Genomic DNA, 22,177 nt, shown 5'->3' with positions numbered 1-22,177 from the left:
ACTATGCAAAACAATACTATGCTAATGCTATGCTTTGCTTATACACGAATTATTTCCCCTGTATTTTCTTCGTTTGGTGGCCTATAAGGCTTTTCTGCATTTACTTTGTAAGGATGCTAACCACATAGAATTTCGTACCTCGTCCCGTCTGTTGCTATCTCTATCGCACGCGCATAATTGAGTATGAAATTGTTCGTGCATAGCGTCCTTACTTTAGAGCTAAATAAATATTTCTTGAATTTTTAACTGTATAGCGTTTGATGTTAAACGATTTATAAACACAGACATAAAGGCGTTATTTTAAGTGTTACGAGTAGGTAGGTATGGTATGGCCCTTGTGAACGTATAGTATAATTTTAGTCCTAGATTCGTAAACAAGAGATTGAACACGAATATTTTAGGGCATAGTCCGTATAGTGGAAGCCGTACGAGCACAGAATAACTAATAGTACTACCGGTACGAGCCCAATTTCAAAGATAAACCGCAAATCGATGTACAGTTTAGCGATGTGGCACACGCATACTAGAGGTCAAAACAAAATTTTTGACCCGTAGTTCTTAAAAAAAATCGCTTAGGAGGGGTGCTGAGTCATTTTTTTTTGTAAAGGTAACATTTTTTTTGTTTCACAAACCTATCGTGTGTGGTATTTTATGAAAGGGCTTTTTGAGGCGATTCTAAAAATATACCACATCATTACATTTCAGCCATTTTTTTAAATTAAAAGAATAATAATTTTCGAAACATACCATGTGTGGGCTGATTTTTTATTTGTACAATATGCCACAAATGATACGTGATTACCTCATATCTAACCTCAAGAAAACACTTTTGAAAATAATTTTAAAAGCCCTTTCATATCACGATAGGTTTCTGAAAAAAAAAACCATACAAAAAAAATGACAGCAATCCTCCCAAAGGGATTTTTTTTAGGAACTGCGGGTCAAAAAATTTGTTTTACCTCTAGTATGCGTGTGCCAAACGGCTAAACTGTACATCGAATTGCGTTTATTTTGGCGTACATCTTACTAGCAAACAATTAAGACGACGTGAAGTCGCTTTAATAAATAAATATGTCTCTATGTAGAACAGTTATACTGTGGCAGATATAGTATGAATCTTCTCAAATGATTTTTACGCCTTAAGAGCCTAATCTGTTAGTCTGCCTAGCCTGGTGTAGGCACTAGTTTTTACGAAACTGGCGTTTGAACCTGCGACCTCCGGAATGAAAGACATGCTCTTACCGCTAGCACAGGGCGGACACGCTATACATCAAATAGTACATTATTGTCGAGGCTCGGAAGTAGCTACTTGCTGGCTGAGGATTCGTTTTAAACGGACGACCTTGGGAGTCCGTTTAATTAAATCCGAAGCCAGCAAGTAGCCTTCCAGCCGAGGCATATATAGTGCTTTTCTCAAAAATGGCGCAATAAATGCAAATATAATAGAAATATTTTACAGAAGCAACATTCTTATGTATATATTTTCACAGAAAAAAGTAAAAAGATTTGCTTTGCCGCCGTTTTATTTTTTTAATTAAAAATGTAAGTGTATTTTTCTGCTGAAAATACGCCAACCTATTTGAGACACCTAAATAGTCGCGGTACCAACATTATAATAATAAGTAATAATCATCTGTTTGGCTGTTTAATGGACCTAAGCCTTCATTTGATATGGCCACTTCAACTTTTAAAAAGTTTGGAACTCGACAAATAATGGAATTTGTATGCAACATTGCAGTCCCGAAATCGAGACTGCAATGTTTTAACTTTTTAATTTTTTGACTGACCATAAACTACGCACTTCGCGACCTACTTTTTAACCGGCAACGTCGACTTTGCCGTCCATTTTTGAGAAAAATCACTTGCGTTTCTATGTGTGAACGGCACGTCTGTACACGCGTCATGCGTCATAGTGTGAGTAAGATGCTTAAAACTAGTACTGAGAGTACGCCAGAAGTGCGCCAGATTTCTGTCGCGGGCGCGGGGCGAGGTAATTCGAGTCGGGTCGGGGCGGTGCGTGGCCGTTCTGTATGATAATACTATTACTTATTCTGTGCCGCTTGACCACCAGCGCTCTATCTCTATTCGCAAAATTATTCCAGGGTGGCAGATATTAGTTTTGGCGCGTTGTTTCATAGGTACTGATATGATGCTGGCTGTACAAGTAAGGCGCGAATTGATCAAAAATCTTGTGAAAGAGCAGTTGTAGTTTTTTCATGACTCGCTGGACCGTAACTAGGAGCAAAGATAGATATAACTCCGTAATAGATGGATACAGTCTAAGAAAAAAACGTGCCTCGAAAATCACGAAAATTTGATTCTCGATCAGATGGCGCCACTAGTTTTGGCCTACACTCGTATAGAGGGCGTTGACTGTTTCGTTTGTTATTTATAATTTTAACGCATACCAGTGAAAGAACATGGGTCAAAATCATATAAAAATAATTAATGCAAATAAAAAAATCATTTATCCATATTTAAATACATTTTATCGTATTTTTATAAATATTTATTTTTAGTTTTAAAGTGTGTCGACAGATGGCAGTGAATTTAATGGGGTTACAAAATTTACTATGACAGTACCGCTCTAGTATAAGTTACTCTATGCTAGGAGAATTTAAGAACAGCCTTGACAGTTGTCTACCTATAGTTCGTGTCATTCACGATGACGCGCAGATTTGTAAAATCTAACCTTTATTAACATGACAATACGAGTCAAGGCACGCGTCTGCGTGAATGACACGATCTATACGTACAGTCGAGTTCATAAATATATGTGTCGTTTTCAAGCAAAAAGTACCATATTGTCGCTTGCCATAAGGCCACTATCATCTGACAAAGTATCAAGCGGGAGGCGATGACTAAAATTTTTTTATAGACTTTATTTGCTGCCATTCCTCAACCCACCAACGGAGCGGCTGCTGACGTTCACGAGGGTTCCTCATACATAGCCGTTAATCGCTATACGAGTTTTCGCCTGGGAGGCGATGACTGACGAAATTTGCGCCTGGCTCGCGGTCCACGAGGAGCAATGCAAGGGTTGCAGAGGTTGCGGGTTCTTGTCGTTTTTCCTGCATTATTTCCTCGCTAGAAAAACATTACCCTCCTTCTGACGCAGTCGGGTTAAAAAAATGTTTACATACAATTTACGACTTTAAAATAAAATGACCCATGTAGGTACTTATAACCACCACAAGGTAAAGCCTACGAGGAAATTAATGTCTGCAATTACAGGTGCGACTGATTACCGCAATCGCTCATACATTGTAATAGGAATTTCCACAAAGCGACAGCCACATTTCAAGGTCATTCGTGTAACGCACCCACGCTTTTAAACAGCTGTTCTTTTCTCTTATATCTCGATACTTTTTCCGCTGTTTCTAATGCCAATTTGAAAAGAATGGTTATCACACGCGTATCGGTTACATCACAAAGACCCCGATTAAAGGCCAGAGCACACTGGCTGCGTGTGCGTAGAAGTGCACGTGCGCATATTGCGACTGAAAAAACGCATGCCAGCGTCAGTAGCAATAGTGTCGGATGCAATAACAAAGTGTGAAGGGTCACCAACACCATATTCTTCAAATTTCTTAGAAGACGACATCGACACTGTGGTGTGTGACTGTGTGTCTCTGTTTCTATGGATGTTTCACATTTCGTCGGGTCAGTTGGTACAATGTTAGCCTAGCTTGACGGATTCTATGAGTCACTTTCAATCGCCTTGCTTGCACGCTATCGAAGAGAATTAAGTAGACATAGAGTGCTCACTCCATACATCAGTTTTGTCATCAAAAATACTATTATTTTCGTAGTCGACATCTAGCGTCAAGTAGCGGAATTATGTACATTCATCTACTAGGAAATTCCGGCCATTAATAATATGTTAATTTGGGTAACAAAACTAACAAATAAATTAGTTACAATTACAATATAATGGCCCATTATATTGTAATTGTAACTAATTTATTTGTTAGTTTTGTTACCCAAATTAACATTTTAATTTTCAATTATCAGTAAGTACTGCTAATGCTACAATAGATGTAGGGACGAACGGAAAGTCTAATGCTCAACGATTTTCAGCTAATATTATAACCGGAACTATTTTCAACTCCTTCTGCTTATAATATTAGTTGTAAATTGTTGAGCATTCACACTTTTCGTCAGTCGCGACAGAACTTGTTTGTTTTGTTTGTTTATTATCATAATTTATTTAGCAATTTCCTAGTTCAATAATGTATTATTTGTAAATAGTTCAGTACCTAGTATTAAGATTGTTGCAGTGCCCTAACGGGGTATCATGTACCTACTTCAAAATGTTTTGTACCATCCTCTGTAATGAACATGATCGCAATAAAGATATATGAAATATGAACTACACAAGTGACATCTAGTGTCGAGTAGCAGTACTGATAATTTCGCCACTTGACGCTTCATGTCGACTACGAAAATAATAGTCTTTTTGGTAACAAAACTAATGTATGGAGTGAGCACTATGTCTACCAAAGATAGATATAACTCCGTAATAGATGGATACAGTCTAAGGAAAAACCGTGCCTCGAAAATCAAGAACATTTGATTCTCGATCAGAGGGCGCTACTAGCTTTGGCCTACTGTCGTATAGATGGCGTTGACGGTTTCGATTGTTATTTAACAATTTTAACGCATATCAGTGAAAGAACATGGGTCAAAATTATAAAAATAATTAATGCTAATAAAAAAAATCATTTATCCATATTTAAATAAAGCCTGACCAGAAATATATGATCATGCGCCATGTTGCGGAATTTCATTGGAACTAATTTCTTACACTGGCAATAATTTTAATGATAGGTTGTCACTGTTGTCAGTGTCATTGTGGCGGTTTACTTGAATAATGCTTAAGTGTTGAATATTAAATAATAAATGACAAAAATGCCCAAAACTATACATAAACTGCTGGAAAAGAACAGTTCGGGAAATTAAACTATTTCACTACGAAACATTTCCAAATTACCATCAGAGGTGACAGGTAAACAAATCAAAATGTCATTATAGTCTGGTTATTACGACTTTGTTATTGTTGTGTTATTATGTTATACAAGCGAGGTAACACAGTAGGTAACAAAAATGAATTTAAGTAAAAAATATTTACTATGGACTTTTGAGATGATCAATCTTGTTCATTGACAATGTAGCAGAACCTATGTAAGGTTACGGAATACTTAGTAACATGACCACCATCATCATCATGTGGCCTGTTGGTGATCCAATCTTGGATGTAGGCGTCTTCCCTTGAATGGAGTAACATGATAGACGAAATATTTTTTCAGCTATAGAGCTGAACTGAGCTGATGGTGTGGCTAATAGTAGTCACACCATCTGGTATGTTACGACTAAATTAAATATATGTAAATTTATATAAATTTCTAGGTAAATCGGAGGCATCGATTACGCGGATTACGAGAGAAGGTTTTATGCAAACCAAAAATAAAAAAAGAAGATGCAATTAGACGATTTTGACCTATGTGGTGATACGTAAGAAAATACATGAATTATATACGGCAAAAAAAAGTACCGACTATAAAAAAAGTGTAGACCAAATAAATGGGTTCTGATTTTGATTACGGTGAATAAAAGTAGATGTAAGTCAAACGAGTTGCCAATCCACATTCTTCAGACTATACTGAACAGTGAACTGTTGCCATATAAATGAGAATAATAGCGCCCTCTTGACAATGATCATATATTCCTGGTCAGGCTTTACATTTTATCGTATTTTTATAAATCTTCATTTTTTGTTTTAAAGTATGTCCATAGATGGCAGTGAAATTACAGTGGTTACAAAATCTACTATGACAGTACCGCTCTATCTTATTATATCCTCTTTGATGTCTACTTAATGAGGGCTAACGCGTATGAATTCGCCGCTAGGGGCGCTAGTGTCACTTGTCACTTCAATGACTGACAGCTGTTCTTTAGTCTTTTGTATGGACGGTATAGAAAGGACGACAATCTCTTATGGCAGAACTATTGCAAAAGTGACCAGCTTTCAGCTGTAAATAGGTGGCACTAGGTAGGCTCTGGGACATGAGTATGACATGTACCATAGAATGCAACAAATAACCCGACCAAATTACGTAGGTTATTTTTGGTATTATTTCGGTGTATGGTGGCGCCGCCTAATTACTGTTTTTTTATCGACACTTTTCATACATAGAGATTTTGCTCCTTTATTATAGTCTCCATGGTCTTTTGGACCACCATCAACAGAGGCGCCAACTGGTGAGCAAAAAAACGATAGCCCTCATTCTCTGACGCTATATTGACTTTTATGGCGTCACAATATCAGGCCACTTGCTAAGAAGAAGAGCCTAACTTGAGTCTCTTTGAACCCCATCTAAAAAAGTCAATCATGATCATGAGCCAATATAAACTTTACCTTTGACCGTGAAAAACGTCACCTCACGCGCGTGGCTACAACTACATTCCATAGACATAGTATATACAAGTAGTTATAGACATGAAACCGAGCGACCAGGGGTAAGAGAAAGACATTCATGTATTGACAGTTTCATGTATGGCAGCATAATCCTTTTTATCTTTCACTCTTATAAATTTCGGTATTTCGCCATCGCCTCCTTGCTATGATGCCATAACCCGACTGAAAAAATGCCTGGTTGGTGATAAAGACAAAACATGGCACTATTTTCTCTTTCCTCTTATAGGAATCGCAATAAGACTATTTTTCTCTATCAAAGAGTGTCAGGCCCTTGCTACATCCCAATATCAACCTTCGTGCAGTCCGACTAGGTTCACAATGACAGGTTCAAAGGAATAAAAGCTTGAAAGTTATATTGACTGAGTAAGTTATACATTTTTCTCAAAAATGGACGGCAAAGTCGACGTTGCCGGTTAAAAAGTAGGTCGCGAAGTGCGTAGTTTATGGTCAGTCAAAAAATTAAAAAGTTAAAAACATTGCAGTCTCGATTTCGGGACTGCAATCATGGAGACTGTATAAAGGAGCCAAGTCTCTATGTATGAAAAGTGTCCATCAAAAAACAGTAATTAGGCGGCGCCACCATACACCGAAATACTACCAAAAACAACCTACGTAATTTGGTCGGGTTATTTGTTGGTTCATGTTATACTCATGTCCCAGACCCTATAACTAGCGCCACCGGAGCGATTAGGAACTATAATTTAAAGCTGAAAGCGGTCACTTTTGCAACAATTCTGCCATAAGAGATTGGCATCCTTTTCTATACCATCCATAACTGCAATGTTGCATACAAATTCCATTATTTGTCGAGTTCCAAACTTTTTAAAAGTTGAAGTGGCCATATCAAATGAAGGCATAGGTCTATTAAACAGCCAAACAGATGATCAGTACTTATTATTACAATGTTGGTACCACGACTATTTAGGTGTTTCAAATAGGTTGGCGTATATTCAGCAGAAAAATACACTTCAATTTTTAATTAAAAATAAATAAAAAGGCGGCAAAGCAAATCTTTTTACTTTTTTCTGTGAAAATATATACGTAATAACGTTTGCTTCTGTAAAATATTTCTATTATATTTGTGTTTATTGCGCCATTTTTGAGAAAAGCACTTATATATGACTCGGCTGGAAGGCTACTTGCTGGCTTCGGATTCAATTAAACGGACTCCCAAGGTCGTCCGTTTAAAACGAATCCTCAGCCAGCAAGTAGCTACTTCCGAGCCTCGACAATAATGTACTATCAAAGAGGATATAATAAGACAGAGCGGTACTGTCATAGTAAATTTTGTAACCACTGTAAATTCACTGCCATCTATCGACATACTTTAAAACTAAAAATGAAGATTTATAAAAATACGTTAAAATGTATTTAAATATGGATAAATGATTTTTTTATTTGCATTAATTATTTTTATATGATCTTGACCCATGTTCTTTCACTGATATGCGTTAAAATTATAAATAAGAAACGAAACCGTCAACGCCCTCTATATGAGAGTAGGCCAAAACTAGTTGCGCCCTCTGATCGAGAATCAAATTTTCGTGATTTTCGAGGCACGTTTTTTCCTTAGACTGTATCTATCTATTACGGAGTTATATCTATCTTTGGTACTATTAAACTCTGCACGACTGTTAAGAGGATACATTAGTGGTCATTTTTACAAGCTTTTATTTAACTTGCATTGTATGTATGTATGTAATATGTATGTAACATGTTTGTAAGGGTCAAATCTTGCAAGTTAAATTTGACCCACATCCCGGTTTCCAATGAAGCTGAAAATTTGCATACATATGTAAATCGGGTGACAATGCAATATTATGGGACCATCGAGCTGATCTGATGCTGGAGACAGGTGTTGGCCATAGGAACTCTGTGATAAAACAACGCAACCTAATTGTGTTTGGGGTTTTTAGAATTGTCTCGATGAGTATTAGTTGCCTGTGGAAAGAAAAGTACAGTCAGCGATAAAAGCTTGTACCAAAAATGAAATTTTTGCCAAAATCTTATTCCATACTTACGCTGCGTCTTACGTAGGCGAACACTCGCGAACGCGAAGCGGCACGGCGGGCGGCGGGCCCAAGGCGTGTCCGCGTTCACGAGATCGCCCACGTAGGACACTTCTATAGTTTTTCAAGTGGCATACGCCATTTTGGTGTTAATGGAATTTCGATTTTATTTTAATGAATCAAATTCCAAATTTAAATGACGTTAATGGGGTTGGCAACTGTCAAAGGTTTGCAGAGATGGCGCCATCATAGCTTGCCCCTTTTTCTATGAGATTTGGCTTAAAGGGCTGGCATCCAGGGCATTAAAAAAACAAAAAATTGACAATTCTAGGGATTGACAGGGCAAGCTATGCTGGCGCCATCTGCTAAATATATATGCCAACCTAATTGTCCACAAGGCAGAGGTTCCTGCCACTTCAAGGGATAGGTATCAAAGGATTGATTCACCCCGGTCCGCGCCCACCGCTTTGCGTTCGCGTGTTGCTCGCCTCCGTAGTACGCTGCGTTACTAACGTTCTGGATTTTCCTCTCTGGATTTTAGTCCTAGATGAGCATTTTTTAGGGTTCCGTACCCAAAGGGTAAAAACGGGACCCTATTATTAAAACTTCGCTGTCCGTCTGTCACCAGGCTGTATCTTATTAACCGTGATAGCTATCGCATGCTGACCTTCAAACCTTCAAGAAAAAAAGCGTACTCCCATCTTAAAGGCCGACAACGCACTTACAAGTCTTACAACCCCTCTGGTGTTGCGGGTGTCCATGGGCGACAGTAATCGCTTACCATCAGGCGATTCGTTTAATTTGACTCCTATCTCATAAAAATAATCTATAGATATCTAACCGTGACGATGATTTGAAAAAAGTCAAGAGCAACTATTGCGACCAAATTCCAACTATGTTTTCTATGACTTCTATCAACTTCTATAAATGAAACTGTTGGTACTCGGAACTGGGAGCAGAGTGCCAAATCATTGCAGAGCCATTAGGCCGCAATTTTAGCGCCGTCACTCGTCAATGTCAGTCATTGAAATGTTATGTTATTTTTATGTGTGTAATTAAAGGCACTATGATGGAAGGCTAAAGGTTGTATGTGATTTTTCCGTCGGTACTGGGGTTTGTTTACTATTAATAATAATAATAATAAAAAGCCTTTTTATTTTCTTATCAACTACTTACAAACTTGGTAACACTTAATATTGTTAATTTATTTTAATTAATATATATATGTTTACTTTTTAAAACTTATTTTACTCGGTTAGTATAATTATTTTACTTATTTTTATGTTTATGTATTTAAAACTAAAAGTTGATAGAAACCCCACTTTATTGGGTAAAGGCCTCCTCCAATTTGTTCCACTCGTCTCTGTTTTTTGCCTTATTTAGCCATCTTAGACCGGCCGTGGCTACTATGTCGTCGCTCCATCGCTTTCGTGGTCGTCCTGCCTTTCTTTTTACGTCGGGACCTTTCCATAGAGTCGCTTCTTTTGTCCACCGTTCATCTGTGTATCTTGCTACATGGCCGGCCCATCGCCATTTTATTTTAAGTGCATATTTTAGTGCATCTGTGATTTTCGTTTTGTTTCTTATGCGTTCACTTCTGACTTTATGTATTTTCCTTAGCTTTAGCATGCTCCTTTCCATCGCTCGTTGGGTAGTGGTTATTCTGGCTTTCGTCTTTACCGTGTGACTCCAGGTTTGGCAGCCATATGTTAACGCCGGCAAAATATTGGTATCAATCACTATTTTTTTCATGTGTAATGGGTAGTCTCCTTTAAGAATCTCTTTTAAAGACCAGTACTTTTTCCAGCTTAAGGCTATACGTCGTTCTATTTCGTCTTGTGTATTGTCATTGCTAAAAGAAACTTCTTTTCCGAGGTATATGTAGCGCTCCACGTATTCTAGAGTCGTATGTCCCAGATTAATTGCTTGTTGGAAGCTATTTGTCATAATCTTTGTTTACTATTATGAAAGTATAATTATGTATAGTATGTCAAAGGACTGTCTCATTTCAAACATAGACTTTATCTTACACTAGGACTAGCACTAGCAGACTAGCACCCAAAAGAAAAGGATGAGTATAGTTTTTTTTTGTTCTTATTTACTGACAATTTGGTGTGACCAACTATATTTGTAATTTTATTTCATGTCCGAATTGTAGGAAGCCTACATAGGTAGTAACTAGTAACATTCGGACATTACATAGATCAGCTATACGCGTGTACGCGTGCGCCCGTGAGGGACAAAACCACGACAAAACATACCCAATGCGACAATATGATTGGTCGAGTAGATTTGTAGCCCACCATAAATCATACTAACGGTGGGGAATAAAAAAAAAGTGAGACTGTGACAAGGACAAACAATAACAGCGCTTTTTCTGCTACTCCTACTGAAAAATACATAAGACTATCCCGTTTGGTCATTTCCCCCCACGCCTCATGACCGATCCAGTTATACTATTACTATACTATTATACCTATAATTACTATATTAATATTAATATTTGTCTGTCTTTCCATATCACGGGACCATGGTCCCGGACCTTTGGGAGGCATGCGTGGGGCCGAAGCCAACAGCGCAGAGGCCCTTTAAGACAATTTATTCTAAAAGCAAGGGATACACGTAGCGGATATCATCCCCGAACGCACAATGTGATACATCCGGAGATGGTCCCCGCCAGGTGCAAAGACTATTGCAGTGCAGCACTTTTGTGCTGCGATGGAATCTAAGGTCATAGGCTATTGATATGCAAGTTGGATGGACTGGATAATGGGCTATGGGAGGAGACTAGCGGACACCTGCCGTGACAATCAGTCGCAAAATTGTGTAAGACAGGTGGTGACTGGCCTACTCATTTAGTGGGCCCCACAACGGCCGCACGCACAGTGCGACAATAGGGCAACACTTTAGAGCGGCTGTGAGGTTGTCGAGAGGTGAGTCTGCGGTAGCCAGTTCCCGGTAATCCGTTCAGCAGGCCGCCGGCGTTATGACATTTTACACTTCAAACCTGGAGCATAGGTCCCGCTCTTGCGACTCCACTCTGGCCGGCCAGTCAAGGCAAGCACAGAGGCGAGGGCCAGATGACAGGGCCCTCTGGAATAGGGGTCCGCGGTGTCGCCACTCACCGTCAATTATTATTTTATTATTAGTTATAGATTCATGTAAAAAAGTGATTTTAATAAAAACACACGTCAAGATCGCTTACCTTCTTTCTAATGCTAAAAAAACAAGACTGTATAGTCCAAAAGCTCCCAACTTTGGGCCAAAAGTAACTCTAAAATCGTTCGTTATCGTTCAGGTGTGTGTGACCATTTTTTAGAGTTCCGTACCCAAAGTGTAAAAACGGAACCCTATTACTAAGACTCCGCTGTCCGTCTGTCTGTCACGAGGCTGTATCTCACGAACCGTGATAGCTAGACAGTTGAAATTTCTATTGCCGCTACAACAACAAATACTAAAAAGTACGGAACCCTCGGTGGGCGAGTCCGACTCGCACTTGTCCGTCCGGTTTTTTAGTTCTGTGGCAAAATATTTATAAATGGAAGGAAAAGTTCAAAAAAAAGAATATCGGTTTACCTATTGAACTTGCTGAGGGTCATAGTTGCGGTATTGGACTATACGTATTTGGGCGGTCTTGCGGTACCTACTGCTATTTAGGACCAACACATTAAATTTCGCGACCAAAAAACTGAGTGAGAACTACGTTTACTGATAAGAAATCTAAATGTTAAAACTTTTTAATAGAATTTTCTAAAAACCTTGTCTCCGTATGCAACTTTTAAAAGTGTACAGTCGCTATCAGATATATATGCTCGTAAAAATCTGAACTAGAACTTTGTGAACACCTCGGCCGCTCCGATTTATCTGTTGGCGACTGTATAATACGAGTAATATACTTGCGTGGGAACTCACAATTTTGTATGTAATTAGCAGATCTTTTGGACGTAACAAGATATAGGTACTTGGCATCATTTACTTTGATTAATGCAAATTATTAGGGAGGCCGGTAAAGTCAATTTATCTATAAAAAGCATAATTATTTGTAATAAATTTATCGAGCAATAATTTTTAAAGTATTGTTTTGTACCTGTCCTGTGATTTCTACTTTAAGCTTCGATGTTTTAGTTTTATATTTTTTTATACTGTACAAAGTCTGAAGGTCTGACCAATAACTTTAGTAAGTACCTAGTACAATTATTGATACCTAATTTTTTTGGATGTTTACTGAATTTAGGTTAGGCATTATTATTATTTTCACATCACCAATTCGAAATAGGGGTTTTTCTTCCCTGCTAGGAGGGATCAAAGTGGCACTTTTCTTCCCTGCTAGGAGGGATCAAATTAACACTTTTCTGTTCTAAGACACTATTAAAAAAAAAATTGCACATTATTTTTTTAGATTAAATAATATTTTTAAACATCAGAATTACCTCATAGGTGATGTGAAAAGCAGTATGTGTCACATGGTAGCAAAATTATTTCCATCTTGGGCGTAACACACTTGAATCCCTCACTACGCTCAGGATTCTACTTTAGAATCCCTCGTTACTCTCGGGATTCTATTATAGAATACTTCGCTTCGTTTAGGATTCAATGTACGCCCTCGCCGTAAATATGTCATTTTGCTCCCTTGCGACACAATCTACTATTGTTATCTAAAATTCATCAAACGCATACGTCCGTCCACTTAACAGACTAGGGTGGAAAAGTAATTTAAACTTCGAATTGCTTTTTCATTCTAACGGATAAACTTTTGCGCGCTAATAGTAATTTTGATTTGTAATGTAATACAATTAGTATGTTTTTCATATTGGTGTGGTGTGGTGTAAAAATTTGTGTGTGTAACACGCAAAATTTGTATAACCCACGTGCCTTGAAACACGTATCAATGTTACCACGATGGGTTAAACAACAACCAAAACACAAATAACTATTGTATTATTTTTTCCAAAAAAGACTTTCTAGAGTTAAGGGTCGATTTTCCAAAAAGGCAGAGCGGTTGTGTTTTTTTTTGTTAAATTATTGTAAATTGTGCTCCTATCTGTGGAAGTATGTGTTACTTATCGCGACTGCGAAGTATTTTTCTCCGAACTAAAGGGCTGTGCACACCGCATGCGTGTGCGTAGATATGCACGTGGGCGTTGTAATCTACATACTCAAGCTGGTACCTAAGCGAATAAATAAAATAATATAAAATTGTAATCTGTGTTAGGTACATACTGTAATTTATTGACGACGTCGATTGTGTATACTGTGTATACTTTATAGTCTGTGAATATTAAGAAAAAAAGGGAAATAAATTTAATGCAAGAAAAAAGCCTGAAATTTATTTTATTTCTGTTAGGTAACCTAAGAGCGAGAGAGAATTTTGACTAGTCGTCAGGCACTTTTTGTAATGGGGTGAGGCCGGCCCAGGGACCGGCCCGCTATCCCTTATCGGGGTTTTATAAGGGTATTGCATAAGGCTTAACTCACCATACCCTTTGCCAGACGAAACCCTTTGTTTTGCTTTTAAAAACCCTTATATAAAGCTACCACATTTGAGTAATCGGTAGCCCAAATACCCTTACAAAACCCTTATCATCCGCTCACCAACACCTTGCATATTGCTTATAAGGGTTAGCCTTATAAAGGGCTTTACTTTTAGCATATAAGCGTGCTAATTTAAGTCGTCTACCTTGTTCATAAAGCACACATTACTTCGAATCCGGGCGATCGTCGGCGGCGACGGCGGCGTTCTTTGACTAGGCACGTATTTTCTTTCCTTTTCATACACTACCGTAAATATATACTAATCCTGTCTCTTTCACGCAAAGGGAAACCTTTATAAAAAGCGCTTAAAGATAAGGGTAACCCTTATTAAGGGCTAGCCTTATTTTTGGTTAGCTTTTCGGTAAGGGTTAGTCAAAGGTAGGGGTATGAATGGGCTTGCAGTTCAAAAGGGAAAGTCTTTCAATGTGTTAGCCGTGTTTAAGTGTCGCCCATTGAAAGGGTTTTATCGCGGAAAGGGTTGTCCGGTCCCTGGGCCGGCCAACGGGTGCTATCGACCTGTTCAGCATCCTAAACAGCAGTTTTCCGTTCCACGTAAGGACACCTTACCAAATACTTGAAAATAAAAATAAATCTACTGTCGCTGTTTGAAAGTAACAATATGAAGCATTTAAAAATTTTGGCAATTCGAGACAAAGTATTTTTTATGTTTTAAGTATTTTTAACGATGTTCTGATAATATTGTCTTCGGTTACCGCGATAGTTACTCAGGAAATAAAACTATGAAAACGGATTATATCGCGTATATTGAATTTATAATACATCCCGACGTTTCGAACTCTTTACAGCGTTCGTGTATTATAAATTCAATATACGCGATATAATCCGTTTTCATAGTTTTATTTGATGTTCTGATATTTAATGAAACGGAAAACAACCAGGCCATCGGAAATCCATGGTAGATACAGTTAGCAGCAGAAGTTGCTAAGCGGGCGTGGTGTTCATAATTACCTTGACACGCTCCTATTCTCTTAACAATAAAGTCGCGTCAAGATCATTTTGAACACCTCGCCCGCTTAACAACTTCTGCTGCTGACTGTACCTACAACGGCCCCCTTTCCCAAGTGTCGATGTAATAAGCGTTTGTTTCAGTAGGATCTACCTAAGTAGTAGCAGAAATAATTTAAGTCCGATAGTCCTAAATATACCCTGTATCAAGTCCTACTGTTACAAATACTAAACGTTTTTACCCTAACTATGTCCAATTTTACGATCAATACTGTCAGCATTCGTGACCGAGTCTCAATTGCCTGGGCTCATCATAAATTCATAGTCTGTGGTTACTAGAAAGAAACCGTATCTTCAGTAAATTAATGGACTGAAGGTCATTGTTTCAATAACCTTGGACAGAACTAGCATGCATAAAATATGTAAGTCAGCCAACGAACTAGAATAACTAAAACTCGAATTGGCTTGTAGAGCTTAAAAATGACCCTATTAAGTGTATTAGCCGGATTAGCCCCACAAGCGACTCGACTACTCGTACACTGTACAACGAGCATATTGAAAACGTTCATGTTTGTGTTGTTGTGTGTTGAGCCATTCAGGGTCCTAGCTAAATTGGTTGTCGAATACTTACGCTATGTAATGTCCAATTTAGCTAGAGCTAGAACCCTAAATGGCGCAACAATCACAGAACGTGACTATACTTATAGATTTGTGTTTTTCTTATAGATGAAACATTATACAGGTAAAGAGGTAATTTATACAGGCAAGTAAATTAACTATTGTTTTCTTCGAGTTACAAAGGTTTGTTAGTAAATAACTTCCAGATATAAAGATAATGAAACATTATGCCTAATTTATTCGAGTTACAGTTTACCCATAGAGATGAAAAAAATAGGTAGTACCTACTGCCAAAGAGTATATAACCACTACGTCTCGGAACTTTTGAAAAGAAGAGCCAAACGCTGTGGGAAGTCACCAGTTTTACAAGTCCAAAGAGCCGCAAATGTTGTTTTATTGCGATTTTTTGCCGAACGTTTTTGACCCAACTATCTGATTGATCACTTTCAGCAAACCTTATCAAATGTGCAATTTTCAACCAAAAGGGTACTTATTGTCGCTTGTCAGTAAGGCGCTATTTCCATATAGCTTCAATTAGAAATCAACCATATCGACAAGCGACAATGTGGTACCTTTTGATTGAAAACGTCACAAATAATCACAAAAACACATAACATCAGATAAGTATATTGTGCTGCTAGCCCGTAGTAGTCACAATGGGCTTGGCCGGACGAAGTATATAGCAGTAGCAGATGGCGCCAGCATAGCTGTGCCTAATTTTTTTTTTTTAAGTCAAATCTCATAGAAAAAGGGGCAAGCTATGATGGCGCCATCTATGCAAACCTTTAACAGTCGCCTACCCCATTCTCGGAAGCATATCATTGACAGGAAACCTAATACATGTGTGGTCAACGATATACAACATCTTCTCAAATGATTTTTTTGCCAAAGACCCTAATCTGTTAAACAAAAGCCTTTGTTCCTTTTGTGCGTGCGCGTGCCCATTGTTGGTGAGCGCGTGCCCATTTAAAAAGTAAAACCGGCGCCCGCTATTTTCACTTAAAATTTAGTTGTATCAAAACAAAATAATTAACTTAAATTGCAACTGTAAGAGTGTTTTTGTATGAAATGAGTTAATGTGATTAATTTTTGCAATGTAAATCAACGCTGTGAACGTAGTTTATAGTGCTGAATAATGTACAAGTTGAAGGGAAAATTCGTCACTGTAAGTGTAACTCATGTAACCATTATTTGTTTTTCCCCTCACTAGCTCGGAAAGCCGTCTATTATCCTTTAAAACAAGCGGGGAAAAACGCATTTTATCCACTAGTGGGGAAAGTAATTTGACCTTGGATGGAGCGTGTTTAAGTAGCTTGACAGATAACAAAACGTAAAACGCTCATAATAATGGTTCGTTCGATATTAATTATCATTAAATAAATGGTTTGAGAATCTAATAAAAAATACCAAATTTAGCTTTATTTAATAATTTTAAGTCATAAACCTTAAAATTCCATAAGAAACGTTAGATTTTTTATAATGATGTTAAATATAATTCTGAACAGACAAGTTGAGTCGATGCAATTTCAAAACGCATCGTTGACATTTCATACGTCAGAACAGAAATGTCAACATTGTCAACAAAATTTTTACTGTTCTTCTCACCGACTCACGTAAAAATCAGAATTTCTAGTGTTTTCTGTTATAATATCGTAAAAAAATAGTGATTCCAGTGATGCAGATGATCTAACGCCTGTGGATGTTGCACTTTCCTCGCTATAGTGAGGGGAAAAGTTTTGTGTTACACACGGGTGCAAATGTATTTTACTTCTCGTGTGTTGAAACACTCGCTACGCTCAGGATTCTATTTTAGAACTACTTTCAACTATAGAATCCTTTCGCTTGCTCATGTTTCAATTCCACACTCGCGGGTAAAATACAACTTTGCACCCTTGTATAACAAACAACTATTATTGTGATTTTTTCGCAAATGTATTATAAAACGTCGTTCAATCAATGTACGCGTGAAAGTGTTATTATTTATTTGTCCCGTGTCTATTATACGCCTACGGCTCATAAAAGACACCATGAGACTCGTATATAATAACACACTTTCCACACTTGCATTGAAATGTACTATTACCACATCAGCTTGTAAAGGCTCCGTTTGTAACTACTTCAAAAATTAATGAGATTGTTGCATTTTAATATTTAACATGTGTGACAAAGTAATCTGATGCAAATATTTAGCTTGTTTTGCTAGATTGCGAACCCCGTTGGTCTTCTGGTAGGAAGATATCCTATTCCAGATTTCGGTTTTCACCACAACAAACTTACCGAATGCCGAATAATGTTATGTACTGCTATGTTTAGTTTACCTACTGCTTCTATTTACTTGGCGCTTATCTCTTGTTGACAGTTTGATCAACCAGTTTACATTGAACACTCGTTTTATTTATGAGTGCCACTCTGCAAATATGTGCAATGTGTTGGTAAACTGTGCGGAAATGACAAAAAAAAAACAGTTTATGAATGTTACTTACTATATTGAAATTCCTACTAATATTATAAATGCCAATGTAACTCCGATTGTCTGTTACCTTTCTTCTTCTTCCTCGCGTTATCCCGGCATTTTGCCACGGCTCCTGGGAGCCTGGGGTCCGCTTGACAACTAATCCTAAGAATTGACGTTAATTTTTACGAAAGCGACCCATCTGACCTTCCAACCCAGAGGGGGAACTAGGCCTTGTTAGGATCAGTCCGGTTTCCTCACGATGTTTTCCTTCACCGAAAAGCGACTGGTAAATATCAAATGATATTTCATACAACTCCGAAAAACTCATTGGTACGAGCCGGGGTTTGAACCCGCGACCTACGGATTGAAAGTCGCACGCTCTTACCGCTAGGCCACCAGCGCTTCCCTGATTGTCTGTTACCTCTTCACGCTTAAACCACTTAACCGATTTAGATACATTTTCATATTGGGAAAGGACAATAGGACATAGGGTATTATAGTTTTTATCAATCATCATCATTATCGGAGATACTACTACTAGCTATTAGCTTCGCTTCTTCAATCTTGCCTTAAAAACAAGCTGCAAAGTACAACATCGGTCACTACCAGGTATATGATTATTAGATATTCATGATGTCAAGTCCGCCCCGTCGCGTGAGCCCGTGAAGGCAGGGCCGCGGCCGCGGCAATGGGCATTAAGGGAGTCTTCATGATTTAGGACTCGTCACACCTTAGTCTTGTATTTATTTGAAGGCTGACCTTGAATTTACCTATTCCAGAACACACGATTTTTTCCATTCCACGGGAGTTCAACATGAGATTTCAGGTAACGCTTGTCTAATTCCCCCTTCTGATTCCTGTCCTCAGATCTTGTCTAAATCTGAATCTCTACTATATCTGTCTGTCGTCATTATATTATTATTAGGTAATCATAAAGCAAAGTCGACCCGTCGCGTGACCAGAACTCGTCACACCCTCATATTGTATTTATTTGAAAGCTGACCGGATTGTTGTCTGTGTGACTCTACTTTGACTGAGTTTGAATCTTTACTACTGATGTATCATCGGAGACCTTCAAAAATTGCGAAATTTCCACTTTAAATTTTTTCGAAAACCTCATACTTTGTAAGGAATCGATTTTTTTCATTTCCAAAATTAATAGTAGGTACATTGTGCAACATGGGGCAGATAAATATTGCAAACGAGAGTATAGTTAAATCGCTCCGGCAAGCCGTCGCGATTTAACTATACTCTCGTTTGCAATATTATTACGCCCCGATGTTTTTCATCATATTTGCGATTCAAATATGTAGTATAAAGACAAAAAACTGTTAATTATAATATTAGAAACTTCATAACTCCCTAGGGAAAACGCTTTTTCTATCTGAAGGAACCTATCGAATCTACTATCCTACCTGACTACCGTCAAAACATTACATTACACAGGAACTTCACGATCGGGCGGATATAACGATCGGCCGCCAACATATTTTTCAGAGACAATAAAATATGACATTGATGCATCAAGGCGGTTTGTTTACAGAGAACCTACCAGGAAACGCGAATCCGAAATTTCGATATCTGCCTCTGTATCGCTCGAATGTGCAAGAGTGACAGAGATGTTAGATAACGAAATTTACATTTTCTTGTTTCGTGATAGACCCTCAGATTGTGGTAGTGGCGCCCTCTACGCAGAGTTTCGCGTCATACTCCCTATTAAACTGTGAGTCATAAAAAAATTGTCCTTCACTGGTTTTGTCGTCGGTTAAACAAATACATTTGTCACACTAACCTAATACACTACTATTATCTAAGGATTGTTTAACTGGACAAACCTTTACAACTCAATCTTATCTCTGATAACACGTATAAGACTGTCATAAATGATAAGGACACTAACAACAGTAACAACTTTACAATGAAGTTCAAGAAATAGAATCGACGCGTTTTTAACCAATAAGCAAATAAAAGCGAAGAACACCACGTCTAGGGAGTAAAAAAGTCTCAGGAATCAATTAAATCTTGGATCATCCCGGGCCCTGGACAGAAGAGAGCAACGTACCGTGTGTTTGTTGTTATTTAGGGCAGCCATACTCAATCTGCGGCCCGCTGGGCTTTTTTACGTTACCCGCCAGTTACAGTATACATCTATACATACAGTTTGCCATTAAGAGCCAACAGGAGCTGAGCGAATTCTCAATTTTGAGATTTCAAACTGATTATCTCCGTCGCGCTGACGGGGGCGGCGCCAAATTCTTCTTGCGGATCGGGGCTACAAGGCAAATTGTATTTATGACGCTCATAGAAAAAGGCTGAGTAACTGGCTTGAGGTATCAAAATGGCTCACTGACTCTCTCGAAATCTCTAGATTTCGATTTTCTTGTTTTGTGATAGACCCTCAGATTGTGGTAGTGGCGCCCCCTGCGCAGAAATTCGCGTAATATTCCCTATTGTCATAATTTGACAACGACAACGTACCATTTGATTTCTTATCTTGTCTATGTTTTATCAGAAAAAGTTAACTTTGTTAGTACCTTCTTTATGGTTTTATCACACCATATCTAGTATAAAAGGGCTTGTTCGAGTGTTATTAGTCATTTGAAACATCACGTGTTCAAGTTATTATACTATCATAAATTCATAAATATCTGTACACTTTAGAATTTTATCTGAGGTACTATAACATGCGTACGGTATGACATACGTACTTACATAGACATAGTATATAGTAGTTATAGTTCAAGGATTTGAACCAAACGGCGTTTTGAGGGACGACGGCAAGAGACCGGACGGTATGACCCTGGTCCCGTGGAAGATGGGACGGGTGCTAGTCTGGGACGCCACATGCGTCGATACACTGGCTCCGTCCCATCTACCAAGAACTTCGTTCAGGGCTGGGGCGGCTGCCGAGGCGGCTGAACGCAAAAAGTGCGCACAGTACCGAGGTCTCGGCCCCACAATACCACTTTGTGGCAGGCGTGGCTGGCGGCTTTCTCACGCAGCGCATAAGTATTGCCATTCAGCGAGGGAATGCTGCCAGCATCTTTGGCACAATGCCGCGGGGGCCTTATTTAGATGTTTTTAAATTAAGATTAGTTTTTTTTAAATTCTTATTATTTATAAGTTGTTATTCTTAGTTAGATTTAGTTTTACTTTTATTAGAATAATTATTTGCGTTTAAATTAATGTGATAAATTAATTAATTAATGTGAGCTGGCGGCTTTCTCGCATAACGTATCAGCATTGCGATACAGCGGGGAAATGCCGCCAGCATCCTTGGTACAATGCCTCAAGGGCCTATTTTAGATTTAAGCTAGTTATTAATTTCGTTTACGTTGTACCACTGTATAATTCTAGTATTGTAATAAATATGTGATAAATAAATTTCATCCATCTATTGATAATTTATTACCAAGTCACATATTTTTCAATACCTAAAGGAAAATATCACACTTGTCTCGAGTGAATTAGGCCTCTTGTCCTCGTAAAATTTATCTAATCTACATTGAACAATAAATCTAGGTACTATTAGGAAGGTAATAACCCATATCTAAAGTAGACATTCCGCATTCTCGACTCGAATACAAGGTCGATTATCGTTGTCTCTGTCTAGCAGAATACATAATTGTTTGTCATTAGATAACTACACTATTACACGTCATTACACAGGCAGGTCGTCGCTGCGCGTACAAAAGTCGCTATGTGATTTTTAACGATTTTTCGGTTTTAATGCCATTTTGAACCTTATTTCTATACGCATATGCTCCAAAAACAGCGTGGCGCTTATTTCAATATTTAAGGATTTATCAAATGTAGGTATGTGACGCCCATACAATGAATGCTCTTCCTATAATCGCTAACTGGAATAAATCACATAACTACATTAGCTTATTTGAACAGCAATTACAGACGTGTGCTCGCTATGTGATGCTTGACACATAGCGATATTTTCTACAAGTTTATTTAAAAATGATTAGATGCTATTGCTCCCGATATGTAGTTTCTCGCACATAGCGATATTTTTATACTAGTTGCAGTCGATGTTATGTTTCTAGACTGTGCATTTTACTATACATAGCGGGATTTTCTTATAACAATCGAGTCTACCGTATATTAAAC

General features: G+C 38.1%; 1 long non-coding RNA gene across 1 annotated transcript in view; it reads left to right on the top strand.

Annotated features, from left to right (window-relative positions):
• LOC134751125 (uncharacterized) overlaps window positions 1-22,177 on the top strand; it is a 223,790-nt gene that overhangs the window by 117,199 nt on the left and 84,414 nt on the right. Inside the window, exon 2 of the long non-coding RNA XR_010128607.1 lies at window positions 2,628-2,752. This is a non-coding gene — a long non-coding RNA (uncharacterized LOC134751125). The remainder of the gene's footprint in view (window positions 1-2,627; window positions 2,753-22,177) is intronic.

Source organism: Cydia strobilella, chromosome 21, assembly GCF_947568885.1.
Source record: "Cydia strobilella chromosome 21, ilCydStro3.1, whole genome shotgun sequence".
Classification (NCBI taxonomy): Eukaryota; Metazoa; Arthropoda; class Insecta; order Lepidoptera; family Tortricidae; genus Cydia; species Cydia strobilella.
This window is presented reverse-complemented; position numbering and strand designations above follow the sequence as displayed.